Source organism: Macrobrachium rosenbergii, chromosome 24, assembly GCF_040412425.1.
Source record: "Macrobrachium rosenbergii isolate ZJJX-2024 chromosome 24, ASM4041242v1, whole genome shotgun sequence".
Lineage (NCBI taxonomy): Eukaryota > Metazoa > Arthropoda > Malacostraca > Decapoda > Palaemonidae > Macrobrachium > Macrobrachium rosenbergii.
The window spans coordinates 17,642,879-17,651,653 of record NC_089764.1 but is presented as its reverse complement, the minus strand read 5'-3'; the positions used below and the strand labels follow the sequence as shown (position 1 = coordinate 17,651,653).

At 42.3% G+C, this 8,775-nt stretch overlaps 1 protein-coding gene across 2 annotated transcripts in view; it reads left to right on the top strand.

The window, feature by feature from the left end:
• Positions 1-1,624: 1,624 nt before the first annotated feature.
• The window catches only part of LOC136851896 (oocyte zinc finger protein XlCOF6-like), a 69,979-nt gene continuing 62,828 nt past the window's right edge, over positions 1,625-8,775 (top strand). Inside the window, exon 1 of one of the 2 annotated variants that reach the window (XR_010856993.1) lies at positions 1,625-1,888. The gene's annotated coding sequence lies outside the window, so the exon portion shown is untranslated. The remainder of the gene's footprint in view (positions 1,889-8,775) is intronic. The other variant, XM_067126235.1, reaches the window with a different exon arrangement.

The following is an 8,775-nucleotide window of genomic DNA, read 5'->3' as shown; positions in this document are numbered from 1 at the left end:
CCTGTCAGGAGGATTTTGGAAATCAGATGGCATCGACGATTTAATCCAGGCCTCATAGGCATGTGTTCCAGAAAATGCAACTACCAGACTGGTCGACACGCGGGAGTTAATGAGACCCAAAACCCCAAGGAATAGCTTAATTTCCATCCTTCCTGCGTCAATGGTCACCTGCACACAAAGAGCGACATACTGCCAAACCTACATATGCTTTTGTGTGTGTGTATATATATATATATATATATATATATATATATATATATATATATATATATATATATATATATATATATATATATATATGTGTGTGTGTGTACGTACATATATATAAAGGGGCACAGAAGGAAGTGCTTGAAATATATGGTTGCAACGTTCAAATAGTGTTTTATGGGCCTTTTATCTTCATATATATATATATATATATATATATATATATATATATATATATATATATATATCAGAAAAAAATTATGCATATATATAATTTATATGATATATATTTATGTAATTATATATATATATATATATATATATATATATATATATATATATATATATATATATACATACACAGTATATTCAGTAAGTATCAGAATAGTGAAAGGAGAGGAGGAGGAGGAAGAATAGAGTTGAAAGAGGAGGAAAAAGAGAATGGAGGATGAAAACAAGGAGGTAAAGGAGAAAACAGGAGGGGGGAGGCAATGAAGAGGTAGCGATACAAAAAGGAAGACGAAGAGCAGGAATAGAGTAAAATCGCGCAAAATATCCTGAGTAAAAAAAGGAGTGATTAGTTTATATCTCATGGTTGAATTTCTGCAGAATTTTACTTATGTTTTCAAAAGATGGCAGCGAAAATGAACATTTAAAATTCTTTCATTTACCAAACTAAGGTTTTTAATTTCTTTGAAAGTCTAGGGAAAGTCTTGTACCCTATTAATATAATTTATGCAGATTAATTAGCAGTAATTAGTGTAATAAATTTATCTTTCCATGGGCACGGGAGATAGAATGATCAAACTTTATTGCAAAACACTACATACCAATGTAGAAATTTTTTTCCACTTTTCTGTACAAATATCATACAAATATCATATGATGCTTCATCTTGTATACTTGTACAGTAACTAATGAAATAAGGTAACGTCGTGAAACACTGCTTGTGTGAGCAATTATCATAACACTATTCAATAATTAGTAAATCTGCTTAGCTAATTTCTTGTATGAAACTGACTTGCCACATAACCCTCTATAAAAGTATTTGAGGTAATAATGCATTTGGGGCTAATGTTGCCGCCACCTATTTCCTACTGCGACAGCCAGAAAGGTACACAATTACAGATACCACATGCTAGTTGTCATTGTTATACCAAAGAATAAACAGTTTTTCATTTTTCCAGCAACTCTAGTTTTAAAAAATGTGTATATTTGTAAGTGACCTCTTGTAAAAATAGTAACCAGCAGCTTCTTATATCAGTGTTTAAGTTCTTGGCCTGTTTGTGTCTAGCACTACCAATGGCGACAACTTTGTGCTCCCCATAAGGGGTTTATTTTTTTTTACCGGATTTTGTTTCATACATCTGTCCTGGACCAAATATTCATTTTTATAATTATTGTTTGATAACTTTTGGATAGGCATGATCCATGTGGGAGCAATCTGGGTGTGCATAACTTATGATCGGTGGCATGTGGACCCCATGACCGTCCACAAGGAAGAAAAAAAAAACGCAATGTGAAAAGGGAGACTTAAACTAGCGGAATAGAATAGAAGATGAAGAGGTGCCGTTGTAAGGGTTAAACCTCCGCCCTTCAACTGATTTATGCTGAAGTGAAGTTTACAAGCTGAACGATAAACATAAGCCAAACATGAGAATTCGAGATTTACGAATTGCAGGTAAGCACTTTTGATATTTACCATTTGACATCAGATCGGAAGTGTCATTAGAATAGGATCATATTAAAGCATTATGAAACACTGAATTATAATTCGTGCCTGTCATCGGAAAAGTGACTTTGTCTCTTTGTGGGTTCATAGGTAAGTACTGTAGAGTAAATGAGTTGCTTTTGTGCTATGGCAAAGCAATAGAACGTAATGATGGCTCAGTCATATTATATTGGTTGGTCATTGTAGTATATGAAGCCAAAGGACAATCAGATAGTGCAAATTTCGACAATTTACTGCTCAGCTGAGGTTGATAATTTAGAATAACCTTGGTCAATTTTCTCAGTTGCCTTGAGTTAGAACTTGCCTTTACCTTTGGTTAACCTTTGGTATACGTCAAAGATAACACCCGATTAATGTATGCTAATGAAACATAACTTAGTCGAATAAGCATAGTCTATTTTAGTAAAATTTAAAGAAAATTTGGTTACAAATTTGGGACAATGGATGAGTATTTTTTAGAGAAGAAAACTGGATGCACCATAGATTATTGAACATTTGCATTGGCTTTGACTTCTTTCTTGGTCAGTATGAAATTAGGTAGAACTAAGTATTACCTCCGTGTCTGGTATTACCTTGAAAATTGACTTTTTTAATATTTTGGTTACTTATCAAGAATTTACCTTCATTTTTTGTCACTCGACTGTAATTAACCTGTAATTAACCTCAGAACTGATTATATTGTTGCTATTGTGCATGCACAGTTTTATAGGGGAACTTATGGTAAAAAAGTGGTGTTTCTTTCATTGAGCCCCGATAAGTAACACGGCCTACTAGGTTAGGTTTGGTTAGGGTATGTTAGGTTAGTGTGGTTCCTTTTATAGTAGATTTCCTTAGCCAATCCCTTCTTGAACATATGGCTCCCTAAGTTCTCCCGTATTTGCGGAACTGTTCCATACAGTCCGTGCGGAGCTATTACTTAGAAATACCTGAAATTAACCTCTTAACACACATATCATTGGCTAATCTAACAGGTATTTTTATCGTGTTATGGTACCAGTTCCTTCTACAGTAAAGGAGTTTTTTGGCTTTGTTGTTAATCCTTATTGTACTTAGGCTAATATGAAGAGCATGCTACAATTTGTTGCTGATTACTGTTACTGATATATTTATCTTTTTTTTTAAATTTTAATGTTCTTCCCTATGAGGCTGGAACTAAGCATGGGTTTATGTGATTGGGGCTGGGATTAAAGTAAAAATGTACTGCCTAACCCAACTTTGACATGGGGACTGTACCTTGATGTGATATCATTCCAAAACAAATAGCATTATGGGAAGCAAAAAGAGAAATCTGTAAATACTGAATAATTGACCAGGTAATGTTATTGTTGCAGCCTTTATGACTTGAACAACTTTTATTCTGTACTATTTGTCAGTTGGATGATTGAAACATCAGGTATAGCTGCTACCAGTCATTCTAATTACTACCTAAAAATTATGCTAGGCTAGCCTGTACGCTGACAGTGGGATTGCTCAATCTGTTGAAACAGTTTATTCTACACAATGCAAACCCTTGTCGTATATATAGATTACTTTTGAAAAAACTGATCTAGTTGTTGAAGCCTGAGAACTAGGTAGTTAACTAGCAGCTAGGACTCATTGATTCTTTTGATTAATGGTGCCATATTTTCTCTGACCACGTATGTCTTGCATTTGTATTCACCATGTTTGTTAAAGTTTATTCAAGTATTTTGTGTTTGAGTGGTTGATGGCTTTCACTTTCTTTGTCCTTGATTAAGGTTATGACTTGTAAGATTGATGTTCGATGATCGTCAAGCTGATAAGAATGATCATAAATATCCAAGGTGTGAATATGTGTACATGCAAAGTTTGTGTCCTCCTTTGGCATTGACCCTCAGCCTTATTGTTCTTTCTGCAGAGGTTGAGAATTTATGTAATTGCCAGATTATGTTGAGTTTTTCACGGTGTTCATCTTCTAGTTTAAGTTGGTCTCATGCCAGCGCACACCTTGCTCTTGGGTATCCTGCAAATCTCATGGTCATTTGTGAAGTAAAAGAAGGCAATGCACCTCTGATCTCCCGTGCTCTTTCCCAGTCTTCACTGGCTTTGACCCCTGCTCCTGTTGTTGGGAAGGTGTCTGCTTATTCTCCCCTTGCTCAGTTCGAGGAAGGTATGCGTGGAACAGATGGTGACTGACATTGTACTGTCTTTCAAGTTGAACCTTTGTTGTGTGTGTGCTCTCGCTTCAGTTACCACCTCTCCTGCTTCCATGACTCCAACTCCAACGCATCTCTAGATGAGGTACTGCTGAAAGCCCTGTGGCTTTCCTTGGGCACCCCAGGATATCCTTCCTTATATATATACATTTTTTGGCCAAAAATTATGTGCCATTTGTACTTTAATGATGATGTCTGATCCTGATCATTCTTGACCTGCTGTATGATCTTGAATCTCATTGAGGATGGTGTTTGACCGCTTGCTATTTGTTTACACGATATACAAACCATCAGTCCTTTACATTAGAAATTACTTACAGCAAAGCTGGAAACAGCCGTTACACTCTTGAACAAGGTGCTTAGGCAGTAACTACCATCCAGTATGAGGGAGCCCTGCCTGCCCGGATGTAAACATTACAATTGTTCGTATGTGATATACAGACCATCGGTCCTTTACATCAGGAATTACTTGCAGCAAAGCTGGAATCGGCTGTTAAAATTCTTGAACAAGGTGGTTAGGCAGTAACTACCGTCCTTTAGGCGGGACTCCTGCCTGCCCAGATGTAAACTTTCCAATTTACTTTTGGCCATCATGCTGTGTAGATGTGTTTTCGGAGCTTTCTGCCTGATTGTCATTAAGCTCTTCTTTCCCAGTGGGATCTTCTATATTGTTTATATGCATATATTGTGTGTTTTTATTATTTAATATACAGACCCACGATTTTGATAGGCTTGCGGTAAGGCTGTCTTTCCCCAGCGTGTGTTTCTTGGGGTCGGCAGTCAGGGGCATAAATTTTCACTCCCCTATCATTTGGGCCTCACACCCTCCAATCCTTGTTCGGGAACATGACTGTAACCTTTTCTGTCTTGTGTGAGTGTTGCTCTTTCTTTGCCGCCTGCACCATGGGGGGCTTTGCCAGGAGGAACCTTATCAGGAGGGGGTTGCCGGGCATCATCAGAAGGTTATTTGCCTCCAATGACGTCCTTGGTGACTGCCCCTTCATTCCCTCCGGTAGCTTCCCTTCTAGCTATCTCTCCTTCGTCCTCTGTCCCTGTCACTCGATGCCAGAGGCTGAGCTTGCTTACCAATACATCCAATTGCCTGGAATGTATCTGGCTGATGGCTCTACAGAGAGCACCATAGTTCACTCGAGCACCTGCAAAGTGAACAGAAGGAACAGGAGGGGAACGAGACCCTCTTGTTTGTTGACATATGCCACTACTGTGGTGTTGTTGCCCAACAACACCTCAGAGTATCTCAAAAAACCGATCCTGAAACTCTCGGAGGACCAGGAAACTGCCTAGAGTTCCAGGAGTTGATGAGAAGGTACTTATTGTCTCAGTCGCACACCTCAAAGACAACGGTCTTACAGGTGTGAGCCTATTCCTCGGTCAGTGCATCTGAAAACAGAAGTATGTTGTGAGGAAAATATGCAGACATATTCAGAGGTTCCTATCGATCAAGCACCAGCCTAAATCCCCCATCATCCTTTGAGAGAGGAAAGGATTAAGAACTGGAAGCAGATCTCCTTCATTCTCCATAAAGAGAAAGAAAGGCGAAGTTGCCCTTGAGGGGACAGCTACTACAGTGACGACAGGACACCGAAGACGACTAGCTCTAGCCAGGCTGGCTGCTCCTGAAGTTGGGAACACGGGAGAATAGACGGAACAGAAGTTTGATGAAAGGTGGCCGAGACACGGAGGAAAACATACACTTCTCGTGAAGGATTCCACTGCATACCCACTGCCAGGTCTTGTCTGTGTTGCTGTCATATAGTCCAATGACTTGACAGTCATTCCTTCATCAAGGCACCAGCAGGAGGAGAACGCCGTTCCAAGTGTTTTCCCTTCCTCTCCTCCCTCTGCCCTCTTCCCAGTGGAAAGAAGGTTGAAAGAGACACACGTATGTGCACTTTCTAAGAAGAGAATGAGGAAGGCTGGGTGTTCTGCAAGCGCCTCTGCAAAAGAGGGAGGCAGAACCGAGTAAAGGTCCGTTTCTGAGGGAATGTGACAACTCAGGACTTACTAGACTGGAGATCGGAATCAGGACAGTGTCCCTTCGTAGCACCAGAATTGCCCACAGGTTGCTGTCTGGTGCTGGGTAGGCGAACCTACCCCCCAGAATGGCAACAGTCTTTAGAAGGCAGAGACCTCTTTAGGAATGATTGCATCCGAGGAGGCAAAGCCTTGAAAAAGTGAAGAATCACAGATTCATCAGAGACTACCTGGGGGGTACCAAAGTGGTGTCCTCCAGGTTCGCTGTCTCTTTTTGCGAGAGGAAACACCCTTTGCGGCAAAGAGAAAAAGCGACAGACCTGAGTCCAGACGAGCCAGAGCTAGGACAATCTGCTATTCGGCATAAGACCCCTCCGAGGCAAGAAGAAATCGCTTCTGTCGAGGAAGAGGAAGGGGAAGGAGCTTTATTGGGTGGCTCCAGGGAAAAGGCATTCATCTGGTCGAAAGAGCCCTTATAGGAAGCAAAAACTGCGGCAGCCCCAACAAACACATGCAAGGAGCAGTGGAGAGTTATTCACAGGGGATGCATGGTCCTCTTCCTGAGATCATTGCTAACGAATTGGTGTTAAGATCTCTGCAAAAAGAAAATTGAGGCTGTCCGTATGCGAAAGAAAAGACCCTCGAGTCCTCCTGGGGCGCGAACTCTTGATCTCTACTCCTTGGAGGGATAACCTTGCTAGAACCCAGAAAACCATCCTCAACTACTTGGTTGTACTGCGAGCCAATCCGAGGACCAAGCCCGAGACGTAGATCCTTGTAGTGGAACTCTGATAAGAAACAAAACTTGTTGGAGTCCTCTATCCGACTCACATCTCCCAGCAGCAACTGAAAGGGTTTGAGGGAAGAGGAAAGGAGAAAAGCACCCTTACCTGTCCTGCTAGAAGAACCAGCAGGAGAGGCCGACTGCGGGCGATCATCAACCAGAGGTGATGATGGCAGCATGGAGGAAGGAGAGCGCTAATGCCACGGTGAAGCTCTTAACACTGAAGAGAGCGAAAGTTCACTTGAGCTGAGTCACCTGAAAGAAGGAGAACATCGTCAGCATTTGGTTCACCGAACCGAGCAAGCCGAGCCAATCATATAAATGCAATGGGGGCCAACCTGAGCCGAGTGAGCCAGTCTCAAAACACAATCAGGATCTGGGCGAGCGGGCCAAGCTGAGCTGATCCGAACTGATCACGTAAACACAATCAGTGGCTGGAAGAGCAAGCAGGGCTGAGCCGAGCTGAGCCGGGAAAGCTCAGCCGTGAGCTAGCGCTGTCCTCAAGACATGCTTTAATCTCCTCTGAGGCCGAAGCCCCTCGAGAAGGTTTAAAGGGGATTCTTGTCTGCTAACCTGAGTGCTCGAACCCAGGGGTGAGACATGAGTTTTGGAACTGACCGAGTACTCAAAATGAAGCAAGCAGGAAGTGTCGGAACATCTGAATGTTTCGACACCTTTTGTCCTGTGCCTAAACCAGACTGGAGAGCGGACTCCCTAGTACTGGTTTGGGGAGTGCCCAAGATTCTGCAGAATCCAGGACACTTGACTCGCTAGTTGAGCGTTCGCGATCCCAAGGAGTCCAAGGGCTCAGCGAGACTCCCGAATCTTGTAAGAACAATCATCAAGAGTAAGCTCCTCTCGGCTTCCAAAGAAAACCAAGGAGGGACAGGCACAGAATCAGTCTTAGACGCAGACTTTTAGGAACGAATCGAGAGCGTGGCCTTGAAAGGTTACACACTCGATGCTCCTGAGACACAAGACCCCAGTGAGGAATGCGAATTGGTTCCTGACCCCAAGGGCCGGGAAGAGCCAAACGAGAGAACACACTGCCTCTCCGAAGAGAGGTAGTCCCTCAGAAGTCCCGCAGGACCTCTGATGGGAACCCCCTCCTTGCCCCTCCAGGCGCTCAAACCCTCGAGACCTGGACACCAGTCTGGGAACCTGACTGAGCACTCAAAACTCAGTACTGCAGGAAGAACCGAGACACTTGCATTTCTTGGTTCTTTCTCTCACTCTGTGCCTGAACTGAGACGGTGAGAGGTCTATCCGACACTGGTTCAGGATGCACGAGACTCTGAAGATTTTCCTCTAACCAGGATCTTAGCGATCTGATTAAATCTTTTGAGACTTCCAAGCAGATGAAAGTTGATTCCATATCATGGAATCTAGATGTGGTTTTAAAGTGGTTAATGCGCCCCTCTTTCAAGCCCCTCTGTTCCACGTTGCTCAAGAACCTGACTCGTAAGACTTTATTCCTTGTTACTTTGACCACTGCCAAGCTAGTCAGCGAACTTCAGGCCATAGACAAATGGATAGGATTCGCTTAGGGAGACGCAGTATGCGCTTTCATTCTCGGTTGGTTTCTTGGCTAAAAACAAGACACCATCCAAGCCCTGGGTCCTTTGGCCTATTAGGGCCTTACAGTATTACTTTACTTGGACAGAACTGAGAAAATCCAAGGTCCTTTTAGCAATCTCTGGTGCTCTGTCAAGAATCCTTTCCTGACCTCTTTCTAAGAATGCATTGCCGTTCTTCCTAAGGGATCTTATCACCGAGGCACATTCTTGGACCCAACATGACATCCTGCATACCTTCAAGGTGAAAGCACACGACATAAGAGTGGTTGCCACCTCGTTTGCTTCCAGGCATAATATGTCACTCTC